The 13,776-nt window shown below is 35.0% G+C and overlaps 8 non-coding genes across 8 annotated transcripts; all 8 read left to right on the forward strand.

The window, feature by feature from the left end:
* The first annotated feature begins 2,344 nt into the window (after positions 1-2,344).
* TRNAD-GUC (transfer RNA aspartic acid (anticodon GUC)) lies at positions 2,345-2,416 on the forward strand. The gene has a single exon. It is a non-coding gene; the product is annotated as a tRNA-Asp (tRNA).
* Positions 2,417-3,762: 1,346 nt separating this feature from the next.
* On the forward strand, positions 3,763-3,834 carry TRNAD-GUC (transfer RNA aspartic acid (anticodon GUC)). Its single transcript has one exon. It is a non-coding gene; the product is annotated as a tRNA-Asp (tRNA).
* A 2,765-nt stretch (positions 3,835-6,599) lies between these two features.
* Positions 6,600-6,671, forward strand: TRNAD-GUC (transfer RNA aspartic acid (anticodon GUC)). The gene has a single exon. It is a non-coding gene; the product is annotated as a tRNA-Asp (tRNA).
* A 1,350-nt stretch (positions 6,672-8,021) lies between these two features.
* On the forward strand, positions 8,022-8,093 carry TRNAD-GUC (transfer RNA aspartic acid (anticodon GUC)). The gene has a single exon. It is a non-coding gene; the product is annotated as a tRNA-Asp (tRNA).
* Positions 8,094-10,834: 2,741 nt separating this feature from the next.
* Positions 10,835-10,906, forward strand: TRNAD-GUC (transfer RNA aspartic acid (anticodon GUC)). Its single transcript has one exon. It is a non-coding gene; the product is annotated as a tRNA-Asp (tRNA).
* A 628-nt stretch (positions 10,907-11,534) lies between these two features.
* TRNAD-GUC (transfer RNA aspartic acid (anticodon GUC)) lies at positions 11,535-11,606 on the forward strand. The gene has a single exon. It is a non-coding gene; the product is annotated as a tRNA-Asp (tRNA).
* Positions 11,607-12,948: 1,342 nt separating this feature from the next.
* On the forward strand, positions 12,949-13,020 carry TRNAD-GUC (transfer RNA aspartic acid (anticodon GUC)). Its single transcript has one exon. It is a non-coding gene; the product is annotated as a tRNA-Asp (tRNA).
* A 628-nt stretch (positions 13,021-13,648) lies between these two features.
* TRNAD-GUC (transfer RNA aspartic acid (anticodon GUC)) lies at positions 13,649-13,720 on the forward strand. Its single transcript has one exon. It is a non-coding gene; the product is annotated as a tRNA-Asp (tRNA).
* The last annotated feature ends 56 nt before the right edge of the window (positions 13,721-13,776 follow it).

Here is a 13,776-nt window from a genome sequence, read left to right on the forward strand (position 1 = left end):
CAGATCGATAAATAGGTATTTATTTTAATCAATCATTTCTTATTAAAGCAGATTATTTTTGGCTAGGAATTTCTGATTTGTAATCATTTATGAAAAAAGATTGCTTCTCCTAACCAAAAGAAGCAAAGCTGCCTATTACAATACTGTGAATTCATTGAGGGCATGCCCTAACCTCATGGAGGTGAGCACTGTTGAACTGAAGCCAATATGTCCTCGTTAGTATAGTGGTCAGTATCCCCGCCTGTCACGTGGGAGACCGAGGTTCAATTCCCCGACGGGGAGACGATTCCTTTTATTAGCACAATTAAATAAAATGATGTACTTAATAACATTGTAAACTATATTTGTCATTATCCTTGTCTATTACGATTGAGATAAACGTTGAATTCAGTGAAGGCCAAATTGCTTACAGATGTGTTAACTAAAAGTCAGAATATGCTCTGAATATTTCAATCTGCACAGACCATACCATCAAAAACAATTTACATCTATAATCTAATGGAAAATGGAATGAAGCAGTGGGGAATCTTATGCTTCTGCTCAACTCTAGGGGCTAGATTTAGAAGTGGAGTGGATGCTTTTTGTTAGTAGTGACCCCTGGTGGTAAATGGTTATAAGCTGCAAATGGTAAAGTGAGCTGATTGTATATATATATATATATATATATATATATACATATACATAGATAGATAGAAAGATAGATAGACAGATCGATAAATAGGTATTTATTTTAATCAATCATTTCTTATTAAAGCAGATTATTTTTGGCTAGGAATTTCTGATTTGTAATCATTTATGAAAAAAGATTGCTTCTCCTAACCAAAAGAAGCAAAGCTGCCTATTACAATACTGTGAATTGATTGAGGGCATGCCCTAACCTCATGAAGGTGAGCACTGTTGAACTGAAGCCAATATGTCCTCGTTAGTTTAGTGGTCAGTATCCCCGCCTGTCACGCGGGAGACCGGGGTTCAATTCCCCGACGGGGAGACGATTCCTTTTATTCACACAATTAAATAAAATGATGTACTTAATAACATTGTAAACTATATTTGTCATTATCCTTCTCTATTACGATTGAGATAAACGTTGAATTCAGTGATGGCCAAATTGCTTACAGATGTGTTAACTAAAAGTCAGAATATGCTCTGAATATTTCAATCTGCACAGACCATACCATCAAAAACAATTTACATCTGTAATCTAATGGAAAATGGAATGAAGCAGTGGGGAATCTTATGCTTCTGCTCAACTCTAGGGGCTGGATTTAGAAGTGGAGTGGATGCTTTTTGTTAGTAGTGACCCCTGGTGGTAAATGGTTATAAGCTGCAAATGGTAAAGTGAGCTGATTGTATATATATATATATATATATATATATATATATATACATATACATAGATAGATAGAAAGATAGATAGACAGATCGATAAATAGGTATTTATTTTAATCAATCATTTCTTATTAAAGCAGATTATTTTTGGCTAGGAATTTCTGATTTGTAATCATTTATGAAAAAAGATTGCTTCTCCTAACCAAAAGAAGCAAAGCTGCCTATTACAATACTGTGAATTGATTGAGGGCATGCCCTAACCTCATGAAGGTGAGCACTGTTGAACTGAAGCCAATATGTCCTCGTTAGTTTAGTGGTCAGTATCCCCGCCTGTCACGCGGGAGACCGGGGTTCAATTCCCCGACGGGGAGACGATTCCTTTTATTCACACAATTAAATAAAATGATGTACTTAATAACATTGTAAACTATATTTGTCATTATCCTTCTCTATTACGATTGAGATAAACGTTGAATTCAGTGATGGCCAAATTGCTTACAGATGTGTTAACTAAAAGTCAGAATATGCTCTGAATATTTCAATCTGCACAGACCATACCATCAAAAACAATTTACATCTGTAATCTAATGGAAAATGGAATGAAGCAGTGGGGAATCTTATGCTTCTGCTCAACTCTAGGGGCTGGATTTAGAAGTGGAGTGGATGCTTTTTGTTAGTAGTGACCCCTGGTGGTAAATGGTTATAAGCTGCAAATGGTAAAGTGAGCTGATTGTATATATATATATATATATATATATATATATATATATATACATATACATAGATAGATAGAAAGATAGATAGACAGATCGATAGATAGGTATTTATTTTAATCAATCATTTCTTATTAAAGCAGATTATTTTTGGCTAGGAATTTCTGATTTGTAATCATTTATGAAAAAAGATTGCTTCTCCTAACCAAAGGAAGCAAAGCTGCCTATTACAATACTGTGAATTGATTGAGGGCATGCCCTAACCTCATGGAGGTGAGCACTGTTGAACTGAAGCCAATATGTCCTCGTTAGTATAGTGGTCAGTATCCCCGCCTGTCACGCGGGAGACCGGGGTTCAATTCCCCGACGGGGAGACGATTCCTTTTATTCACACAATTAAATAAAATGATGTACTTAATAACATTGTAAACTATATTTGTCATTATCCTTCTCTATTACGATTGAGATAAACGTTGAATTCAGTGATGGCCAAATTGCTTACAGATGTGTTAACTAAAAGTCAGAATATGCTCTGAATATTTCAATCTGCACAGACCATACCATCAAAAACAATTTACATCTGTAATCTAATGGAAAATGGAATGAAGCAGTGGGGAATCTTATGCTTCTGCTCAACTCTAGGGGCTGGATTTAGAAGTGGAGTGGATGCTTTTTGTTAGTAGTGACCCCTGGTGGTAAATGGTTATAAGCTGCAAATGTTAAAGTGAGCTGATTGTATATATATATATATATATATATATATATACATATACATAGATAGATAGAAAGATAGATAGACAGATCGATAAATAGGTATTTATTTTAATCAATCATTTCTTATTAAAGCAGATTATTTTTGGCTAGGAATTTCTGATTTGTAATCATTTATGAAAAAAGATTGCTTCTCCTAACCAAAAGAAGCAAAGCTGCCTATTACAATACTGTGAATTGATTGAGGGCATGCCCTAACCTCATGGAGGTGAGCACTGTTGAACTGAAGCCAATATGTCCTCGTTAGTATAGTGGTCAGTATCCCCGCCTGTCACGCGGGAGACCGGGGTTCAATTCCCAGACGGGTAGACGATTCCTTTTATTCACACAATTAAATAAAATGATGTACTTAATAACATTGTAAACTATATTTGTCATTATCCTTCTCTATTACGATTGAGATAAACGTTGAATTCAGTGATGGCCAAATTGCTTACAGATGTGTTAACTAAAAGTCAGAATATGCTCTGAATATTTCAATCTGCACAGACCATACCATCAAAAACAATTTACATCTGTAATCTAATGGAAAATGGAATGAAGCAGTGGGGAATCTTATGCTTCTGCTCAACTCTAGGGGCTGGATTTAGAAGTGGAGTGGATGCTTTTTGTTAGTAGTGACCCCTGGTGGTAAATGGTTATAAGCTGCAAATGTTAAAGTGAGCTGATTGTATATATATATATATATATATATATATATATATATACATATACATAGATAGATAGAAAGATAGATAGACAGATCGATAGATAGGTATTTATTTTAATCAATCATTTCTTATTAAAGCAGATTATTTTTGGCTAGGAATTTCTGATTTGTAATCATTTATGAAAAAAGATTGCTTCGCCTAACCAAAAGAAGCAAAGCTGCCTATTACAATACTGTGAATTGATTGAGGGCATGCCCTAACCTCATGGAGGTGAGCACTGTTGAACTGAAGCCAATATGTCCTCGTTAGTATAGTGGTCAGTATCCCCGCCTGTCACGCGGGAGACCGGGGTTCAATTCCCCGACGGGGAGACGATTCCTTTTATTCACACTATTAAATAAAAAGATGTACTTAATAACATTGTAAACTATATTTGTCATTATCCTTGTCTATTCTGATTGAGATAAACGTTGAATTCAGTGATGGCCAAATTGCTTACAGATGTGTTAACTAAAAGTCAGAATATGCTCTGAATATTTCAATCTGCACAGACCATACCATCAAAAACAATTTACATCTATAATCTAATGGAAATGGAATGAAGCAGTGGGGAATCTTATGCTTCTGCTCAACTCTAGGGGCTAGATTTAGAAGTGGAGTGGATGCTTTTTGTTAGTAGTGACCCCTGGTGGTAAATGGTTATAAGCTGCAAATGGTAAAGTGAGCTGATTGTATATATATATATATATATATATATATATATACATATACATAGATAGATAGAAAGATAGATAGACAGATCGATAAATAGGTATTTATTTTAATCAATCATTTCTTATTAAAGCAGATTATTTTTGGCTAGGAATTTCTGATTTGTAATCATTTATGAAAAAAGATTGCTTCTCCTAACCAAAAGAAGCAAAGCTGCCTATTACAATACTGTGAATTCATTGAGGGCATGCCCTAACCTCATGGAGGTGAGCACTGTTGAACTGAAGCCAATATGTCCTCGTTAGTATAGTGGTCAGTATCCCCGCCTGTCACGTGGGAGACCGGGGTTCAATTCCCCGACGGGGAGACGATTCCTTTTATTCGCACAATTAAATAAAATGATGTACTTAATAACATTGTAAACTATATTTGTCATTATCCTTGTCTATTACGATTGAGATAAACGTTGAATTCAGTGATGGCCAAATTGCTTACAGATGTGTTAACTAAAAGTCAGAATATGCTCTGAATATTTCAATCTGCACAGACCATACCATCAAAAACAATTTACATCTATAATCTAATGGAAAATGGAATGAAGCAGTGGGGAATCTTATGCTTCTGCTCAACTCTAGGGGCTAGATTTAGAAGTGGAGTGGATGCTTTTTGTTAGTAGTGACCCCTGGTGGTAAATGGTTATAAGCTGCAAATGGTAAAGTGAGCTGATTGTATATATATATATATATATATATATACATATACATAGATAGATAGAAAGATAGATAGACAGATCGATAAATAGGTATTTATTTTAATCAATCATTTCTTATTAAAGCAGATTATTTTTGGCTAGGAATTTCTGATTTGTAATCATTTATGAAAAAAGATTGCTTCTCCTAACCAAAAGAAGCAAAGCTGCCTATTACAATACTGTGAATTGATTGAGGGCATGCCCTAACCTCATGAAGGTGAGCACTGTTGAACTGAAGCCAATATGTCCTCGTTAGTTTAGTGGTCAGTATCCCCGCCTGTCATGTGGGAGACCGGGGTTCAATTCCCCGACGGGGAGACGATTCCTTTTATTCACACAATTAAATAAAATGATGTACTTAATAACATTGTAAACTATATTTGTCATTATCCTTCTCTATTACGATTGAGATAAACGTTGAATTCAGTGATGGCCAAATTGCTTACAGATGTGTTAACTAAAAGTCAGAATATGCTCTGAATATTTCAATCTGCACAGACCATACCATCAAAAACAAATTACATCTGTAATCTAATGGAAAATGGAATGAAGCAGTGGGGAATCTTATGCTTCTGCTCAACTCTAGGGGCTGGATTTAGAAGTGGAGTGGATGCTTTTTGTTAGTAGTGACCCCTGGTGGTAAATGGTTATAAGCTGCAAATGGTAAAGTGAGCTGATTGTATATATATATATATATATATATATATATATATATATATACATATACATAGATAGATAGAAAGATAGATAGACAGATCGATAAATAGGTATTTATTTTAATCAATCATTTCTTATTAAAGCAGATTATTTTTGGCTAGGAATTTCTGATTTGTAATCATTTATGAAAAAAGATTGCTTCTCCTAACCAAAAGAAGCAAAGCTGCCTATTACAATACTGTGAATTGATTGAGGGCATGCCCTAACCTCATGAAGGTGAGCACTGTTGAACTGAAGCCAATATGTCCTCGTTAGTTTAGTGGTCAGTATCCCCGCCTGTCACGCGGGAGACCGGGGTTCAATTCCCCGACGGGGAGACGATTCCTTTTATTCACACAATTAAATAAAATGATGTACTTAATAACATTGTAAACTATATTTGTCATTATCCTTCTCTATTACGATTGAGATAAACGTTGAATTCAGTGATGGCCAAATTGCTTACAGATGTGTTAACTAAAAGTCAGAATATGCTCTGAATATTTCAATCTGCACAGACCATACCATCAAAAACAATTTACATCTGTAATCTAATGGAAAATGGAATGAAGCAGTGGGGAATCTTATGCTTCTGCTCAACTCTAGGGGCTGGATTTAGAAGTGGAGTGGATGCTTTTTGTTAGTAGTGACCCCTGGTGGTAAATGGTTATAAGCTGCAAATGGTAAAGTGAGCTGATTGTATATATATATATATATATATATATATATATATATACATATACATAGATAGATAGAAAGATAGATAGACAGATCGATAGATAGGTATTTATTTTAATCAATCATTTCTTATTAAAGCAGATTATTTTTGGCTAGGAATTTCTGATTTGTAATCATTTATGAAAAAAGATTGCTTCTCCTAACCAAAGGAAGCAAAGCTGCCTATTACAATACTGTGAATTGATTGAGGGCATGCCCTAACCTCATGGAGGTGAGCACTGTTGAACTGAAGCCAATATGTCCTCGTTAGTATAGTGGTCAGTATCCCCGCCTGTCACGCGGGAGACCGGGGTTCAATTCCCCGACGGGGAGACGATTCCTTTTATTCACACAATTAAATAAAATGATGTACTTAATAACATTGTAAACTATATTTGTCATTATCCTTCTCTATTACGATTGAGATAAACGTTGAATTCAGTGATGGCCAAATTGCTTACAGATGTGTTAACTAAAAGTCAGAATATGCTCTGAATATTTCAATCTGCACAGACCATACCATCAAAAACAATTTACATCTGTAATCTAATGGAAAATGGAATGAAGCAGTGGGGAATCTTATGCTTCTGCTCAACTCTAGGGGCTGGATTTAGAAGTGGAGTGGATGCTTTTTGTTAGTAGTGACCCCTGGTGGTAAATGGTTATAAGCTGCAAATGTTAAAGTGAGCTGATTGTATATATATATATATATATATATATATATATATACATATACATAGATAGATAGAAAGATAGATAGACAGATCGATAAATAGGTATTTATTTTAATCAATCATTTCTTATTAAAGCAGATTATTTTTGGCTAGGAATTTCTGATTTGTAATCATTTATGAAAAAAGATTGCTTCTCCTAACCAAAAGAAGCAAAGCTGCCTATTACAATACTGTGAATTGATTGAGGGCATGCCCTAACCTCATGGAGGTGAGCACTGTTGAACTGAAGCCAATATGTCCTCGTTAGTATAGTGGTCAGTATCCCCGCCTGTCACGCGGGAGACCGGGGTTCAATTCCCAGACGGGTAGACGATTCCTTTTATTCACACAATTAAATAAAATGATGTACTTAATAACATTGTAAACTATATTTGTCATTATCCTTCTCTATTACGATTGAGATAAACGTTGAATTCAGTGATGGCCAAATTGCTTACAGATGTGTTAACTAAAAGTCAGAATATGCTCTGAATATTTCAATCTGCACAGACCATACCATCAAAAACAATTTACATCTGTAATCTAATGGAAAATGGAATGAAGCAGTGGGGAATCTTATGCTTCTGCTCAACTCTAGGGGCTGGATTTAGAAGTGGAGTGGATGCTTTTTGTTAGTAGTGACCCCTGGTGGTAAATGGTTATAAGCTGCAAATGTTAAAGTGAGCTGATTGTATATATATATATATATATATATATATATATATATACATATACATAGATAGATAGAAAGATAGATAGACAGATCGATAGATAGGTATTTATTTTAATCAATCATTTCTTATTAAAGCAGATTATTTTTGGCTAGGAATTTCTGATTTGTAATCATTTATGAAAAAAGATTGCTTCGCCTAACCAAAAGAAGCAAAGCTGCCTATTACAATACTGTGAATTGATTGAGGGCATGCCCTAACCTCATGGAGGTGAGCACTGTTGAACTGAAGCCAATATGTCCTCGTTAGTATAGTGGTCAGTATCCCCGCCTGTCACGCGGGAGACCGGGGTTCAATTCCCCGACGGGGAGACGATTCCTTTTATTCACACTATTAAATAAAAAGATGTACTTAATAACATTGTAAACTATATTTGTCATTATCCTTGTCTATTCTGATTGAGATAAACGTTGAATTCAGTGATGGCCAAATTGCTTACAGATGTGTTAACTAAAAGTCAGAATATGCTCTGAATATTTCAATCTGCACAGACCATACCATCAAAAACAATTTACATCTATAATCTAATGGAAATGGAATGAAGCAGTGGGGAATCTTATGCTTCTGCTCAACTCTAGGGGCCAGATTTAGAAGTGGAGTGGATGCTTTTTGTTAGTAGTGACCCCTGGTGGTAAATGGTTATAAGCTGCAAATGGTAAAGTGAGCTGATTGTATATATATATATATATATATATATATATATATACATATACATAGATAGATAGAAAGATAGATAGACAGATCGATAAATAGGTATTTATTTTAATCAATCATTTCTTATTAAAGCAGATTATTTTTGGCTAGGAATTTCTGATTTGTAATCATTTATGAAAAAAGATTGCTTCTCCTAACCAAAAGAAGCAAAGCTGCCTATTACAATACTGTGAATTCATTGAGGGCATGCCCTAACCTCATGGAGGTGAGCACTGTTGAACTGAAGCCAATATGTCCTCGTTAGTATAGTGGTCAGTATCCCCGCCTGTCACGTGGGAGACCGGGGTTCAATTCCCCGACGGGGAGACGATTCCTTTTATTCGCACAATTAAATAAAATGATGTACTTAATAACATTGTAAACTATATTTGTCATTATCCTTGTCTATTACGATTGAGATAAACGTTGAATTCAGTGATGGCCAAATTGCTTACAGATGTGTTAACTAAAAGTCAGAATATGCTCTGAATATTTCAATCTGCACAGACCATACCATCAAAAACAATTTACATCTATAATCTAATGGAAAATGGAATGAAGCAGTGGGGAATCTTATGCTTCTGCTCAACTCTAGGGGCTAGATTTAGAAGTGGAGTGGATGCTTTTTGTTAGTAGTGACCCCTGGTGGTAAATGGTTATAAGCTGCAAATGGTAAAGTGAGCTGATTGTATATATATATATATATATATATATACATATACATAGATAGATAGAAAGATAGATAGACAGATCGATAAATAGGTATTTATTTTAATCAATCATTTCTTATTAAAGCAGATTATTTTTGGCTAGGAATTTCTGATTTGTAATCATTTATGAAAAAAGATTGCTTCTCCTAACCAAAAGAAGCAAAGCTGCCTATTACAATACTGTGAATTGATTGAGGGCATGCCCTAACCTCATGAAGGTGAGCACTGTTGAACTGAAGCCAATATGTCCTCGTTAGTTTAGTGGTCAGTATCCCCGCCTGTCATGTGGGAGACCGGGGTTCAATTCCCCGACGGGGAGACGATTCCTTTTATTCACACAATTAAATAAAATGATGTACTTAATAACATTGTAAACTATATTTGTCATTATCCTTGTCTATTACGATTGAGATAAACGTTGAATTCAGTGATGGCCAAATTGCTTACAGATGTGTTAACTAAAAGTCAGAATATGCTCTGAATATTTCAATCTGCACAGACCATACCATCAAAAACAATTTACATCTATAATCTAATGGAAAATGGAATGAAGCAGTGGGGAATCTTATGCTTCTGCTCAACTCTAGGGGCTAGATTTAGAAGTGGAGTGGATGCTTTTTGTTAATAGTGACCCCTGGTGGTAAATGGTTATAAGCTGCAAATGGTAAAGTGAGCTGATTGTATATATATATATATATATATATACATATACATAGATAGATAGAAAGATAGATAGACAGATCGATAAATAGGTATTTATTTTAATCAATCATTTCTTATTAAAGCAGATTATTTTTGGCTAGGAATTTCTGATTTGTAATCATTTATGAAAAAAGATTGCTTCTCCTAACCAAAAGAAGCAAAGCTGCCTATTACAATACTGTGAATTGATTGAGGGCATGCCCTAACCTCATGGAGGTGAGCACTGTTGAACTGAAGCCAATATGTCCTCGTTAGTATAGTGGTCAGTATCCCCGCCTGTCACGCTGGAGACCGGGGTTCAATTCCCCGACGGGGAGACGATTCCTTTTATTCACACAATTAAATAAAATGCTGTACTTAATAACATTGTAAACTATATTTGTCATTATCCTTGTCTATTACGATTGAGATAAACGTTGAATTCAGTGATGGCCAAATTGCTTACAGATGTGTTAACTAAAAGTCAGAATATGCTCTGAATATTTCAATCTGCACAGACCATACCATCAAAAACAATTTACATCTATAATCTAATGGAAAATGGAATGAAGCAGTGGGGAATCTTATGCTTCTGCTCAACTCTAGGGGCTAGATTTAGAAGTGGAGTGGATGCTTTTTGTTAATAGTGACCCCTGGTGGTAAATGGTTATAAGCTGCAAATGGTAAAGTGAGCTGATTGTATATATATATATATATATATATATACATATACATAGATAGATAGAAAGATAGATAGACAGATCGATAAATAGGTATTTATTTTAATCAATCATTTCTTATTAAAGCAGATTATTTTTGGCTAGGAATTTCTGATTTGTAATCATTTATGAAAAAAGATTACTTCTCCTAACCAAAAGAAGCAAAGCTGCCTATTACAATACTGTGAATTGATTGAGGGCATGCCCTAACCTCATGAAGGTGAGCACTGTTGAACTGAAGCCAATATGTCCTCGTTAGTATAGTGGTCAGTATCCCCGCCTGTCACGCGGGAGACCGGGGTTCAATTCCCCGACGGGGAGACGATTCCTTTTATTCACACAATTAAATAAAATGATGTACTTAATAACATTGTAAACTATATTTGTCATTATCCTTGTCTATTACGATTGAGATAAACGTTGAATTCAGTGATGGCCAAATTGCTTACAGATGTGTTAACTAAAAGTCAGAATATGCTCTGAATATTTCAATCTGCACAGACCATACCATCAAAAACAATTTACATCTATAATCTAATGGAAAATGGAATGAAGCAGTGGGGAATCTTATGCTTCTGCTCAACTCTAGGGGCTAGATTTAGAAGTGGAGTGGATGCTTTTTGTTAATAGTGACCCCTGGTGGTAAATGGTTATAAGCTGCAAATGGTAAAGTGAGATGATTGTATATATCTATATATATATATATACATATACATAGATAGATAGAAAGATAGATAGACAGATCGATAAATAGGTATTTATTTTAATCAATCATTTCTTATTAAAGCAGATTATTTTTGGCTAGGAATTTCTGATTTGTAATCATTTATGAAAAAAGATTGCTTCTCCTAACCAAAAGAAGCAAAGCTGCCTATTACAATACTGTGAATTGATTGAGGGCATGCCCTAACCTCATGGAGGTGAGCACTGTTGAACTGAAGCCAATATGTCCTCGTTAGTATAGTGGTCAGTATCCCCGCCTGTCACGCGGGAGACCGGGGTTCAATTCCCCGACGGGGAGACGATTCCTTTTATTCACACAATTAAATAAAATGCTGTACTTAATAACATTGTAAACTATATTTGTCATTATCCTTGTCTATTATGATTGAGATAAACGTTGAATTCAGTGATGGCCAAATTGCTTACAGATGTGTTAACTAAAAGTCAGAATATGCTCTGAATATTTCAATCTGCACAGGCCATACCATCAAAAACAATTTACATCTATAATCTAATGGAAAATGGAATGAAGCAGTGGGGAATCTGATGCTTCTGCTCAACTCTAGGGGCTAGATTTAGAAGTGGAGTGGATGCTTTTTGTTAATAGTGACCCCTGGTGGTAAATGGTTATAAGCTGCAAATGGTAAAGTGAGCTGATTGTATATATATATATATATATATATATATATATATACATATACATAGATAGATAGAAAGATAGATAGACAGATCGATAAATAGGTATTTATTTTAATCAATCATTTCTTATTAAAGCAGATTATTTTTGGCTAGGAATTTCTGATTTGTAATCATTTATGAAAAAAGATTGCTTCTCCTAACCAAAAGAAGCAAAGCTGCCTATTACAATACTGTGAATTGATTGAGGGCATGCCCTAACCTCATGGAGGTGAGCACTGTTGAACTGAAGCCAATATGTCCTCGTTAGTATAGTGGTCAGTATCCCCGCCTGTCACGCTGGAGACCGGGGTTCAATTCCCCGACGGGGAGACGATTCCTTTTATTCACACAATTAAATAAAATGCTGTACTTAATAACATTGTAAACTATATTTGTCATTATCCTTGTCTATTACGATTGAGATAAACGTTGAATTCAGTGATGGCCAAATTGCTTACAGATGTGTTAACTAAAAGTCAGAATATGCTCTGAATATTTCAATCTGCACAGACCATACCATCAAAAACAATTTACATCTATAATCTAATGGAAAATGGAATGAAGTAGTGGGGAATCTTATGCTTCTGCTCAACTCTAGGGGCTAGATTTAGAAGTGGAGTGGATGCTTTTTGTTAATAGTGACCCCTGGTGGTAAATGGTTATAAGCTGCAAATGGTAAAGTGAGCTGATTGTTTATATATATATATATATATATATATACATATACATAGATAGATAGAAAGATAGATAGACAGATCGATAAATAGGTATTTATTTTAATCAATCATTTCTTATTAAAGCAGATTATTTTTGGCTAGGAATTTCTGATTTGTAATCATTTATGAAAAAAGATTACTTCTTCTAACCAAAAGAAGCAAAGCTGCCTATTACAATACTGTGAATTGATTGAGGGCATGCCCTAACCTCATGAAGGTGAGCACTGTTGAACTGAAGCCAATATGTCCTCGTTAGTATAGTGGTCAGTATCCCCGCCTGTCACGCGGGAGACCGGGGTTCAATTCCCCGACGGGGAGACGATTCCTTTTATTCACACAATTAAATAAAATGATGTACTTAATAACATTGTAAACTATATTTGTCATTATCCTTGTCTATTACGATTGAGATAAACGTTGAATTCAGTGATGGCCAAATTGCTTACAGATGTGTTAACTAAAAGTCAGAATATGCTCTGAATATTTCAATCTGCACAGACCATACCATCAAAAACAATTTACATCTATAATCTAATGGAAAATGGAATGAAGCAGTGGGGAATCTTATGCTTCTGCTCAACTCTAGGGGCTAGATTTAGAAGTGGAGTGGATGCTTTTTGTTAATAGTGACCCCTGGTGGTAAATGGTTATAAGCTGCAAATGGTAAAGTGAGATGATTGTATATATCTATATATATATATATACATATACATAGATAGATAGAAAGATAGATAGACAGATCGATAAATAGGTATTTATTTTAATCAATCATTTCTTATTAAAGCAGATTATTTTTGGCTAGGAATTTCTGATTTGTAATCATTTATGAAAAAAGATTGCTTCTCCTAACCAAAAGAAGCAAAGCTGCCTATTACAATACTGTGAATTGATTGAGGGCATGCCCTAACCTCATGGAGGTGAGCACTGTTGAACTGAAGCCAATATGTCCTCGTTAGTATAGTGGTCAGTATCCCCGCCTGTCACGCGGGAGACCGGGGTTCAATTCCCCGACGGGGAGACGATTCCTTTTATTCACACAATTAAATAAAATGCTGAACTTAATAACAATGTAAA

This window comes from Triturus cristatus, chromosome 4_1, assembly GCF_964204655.1.
Source record: "Triturus cristatus chromosome 4_1, aTriCri1.1, whole genome shotgun sequence".
In the NCBI taxonomy this organism is placed as follows: domain Eukaryota; kingdom Metazoa; phylum Chordata; class Amphibia; order Caudata; family Salamandridae; genus Triturus; species Triturus cristatus.